Source organism: Epargyreus clarus, unplaced genomic scaffold (assembly GCF_041222505.1).
Source record: "Epargyreus clarus isolate Ecla_fem2 unplaced genomic scaffold, WU_Ecla_fem_2.2 ptg000032l, whole genome shotgun sequence".
Classification (NCBI taxonomy): Eukaryota; Metazoa; Arthropoda; class Insecta; order Lepidoptera; family Hesperiidae; genus Epargyreus; species Epargyreus clarus.
The window spans coordinates 632,156-633,675 of record NW_027332237.1 but is presented as its reverse complement, the minus strand read 5'-3'; positions in this window follow the sequence as shown (position 1 = coordinate 633,675).

Sequence of the window (1,520 nt, the reverse complement as noted above, 5' to 3'; positions counted from 1 at the left end):
TCAAGATTGTTTTATTTTCATAAAAGTCTTACACAATTTCCTTTTAAGTGCAAATTGTAGCAAAAAATTGAGTATATGTGCTATCATACTCGTACCTTTTCTTTACATTACTATACTATAGTCTGATTCTATAATTAGGTGTCCAAAATGTAAACAAAGAAATGTCATTGTCAAAATTCGATTACAGGTATTGTAAACCTTAACAAATTAACAAGAAACGAAAAATTTAAACAATTAAAAAAAATTAAAAAAAACACACAATTAAAAAAAAACGCGTTACGAAAACTAGAAAAAATTCGAGTTCGATCACGATCACAAAAATGAATAATATCACTACGAAACTTAAAAATGGCGGCACAAAAAATGTTGGATGCCGATTGTGTGACCATTATCACAATTTAATTTTCTCTCATAAATCTTGTTTTTTATTATTATTACTGTATGAAATGGAATTGAGTTAATATAAATATTGGAAAATGTGAATTGATTTTAATTTATTTAGATTATTATTTTATTATCGATGTATTAATTTAATATTGTCAAAAATAAGAAACTACCATTTGACACATATTTTCTTGATAGGTCAACACCTTTGTTTACATTTTGGACACCTAATTATGAATCGGACTATAGCTGACCCGGCAAACTTTGTGTTGCCATATAAATAAAAAAATGTTGAGAATTACCCCTTAACTAGGGGTATGAAAAATACATAGTAGCCGATTCACAGACCTACTGAATATGCATATAAAATTTGGTAAAAATCGGTAAAGCCGTTTCGGAGGAGTACGGTAACTAACATTGTGACACGAGAGTTTTATACATGTATAAGATATTTTTGAAAATCGATTCAAAATCGATATAGTTTGGCAGAGTGCTGCCATGCTGAAATCGAATAGCAATAGATGAATGTTTTTGTACTGATTCGATTTCATTGACAAGGGTGCAATAGATATTTTTATTTATTTGTTTATATAATACCCCTTAAGACCCTTAAATTTCCTACTCTTTTAAGCCCACACTATAATAGATTTATGTGATATTTATGCACTAAATGATTACGTATAATATAGATATGTGAACGAATGGATATCGATACAAACTTTATCTGCAATGTGCAACATTTATGCATATTCTGTCACTTTCAAATTGCAGATATGATAAAACGACAAAATCTGACGTCTGATGATGTGCCGAGTCGGCCATTTTTGGTATTCGAGTACTTTAGTACTCATAAAAAAAGAATCGAAAAGACTCTAGTCTTACTCGATTCTTTTTTATGTCCAGAGTATTCATAATATACTTGAGTTAGCATGAAGTATTCGACTACTTTGTTATTCGAAAAATTAATGTTAACTGGAGTAACATAAAGTAATCAAGTATTTCTAACACAAATTACAAAACACACAGACCAAAATAATACAAAGTCGAAATAATTAATCACAATCAAGAAAGAAAACCCAAAACATTGTCTATCACTAAACAAAAATAAACAAGTTTTAACTATAAATTCCTGATGT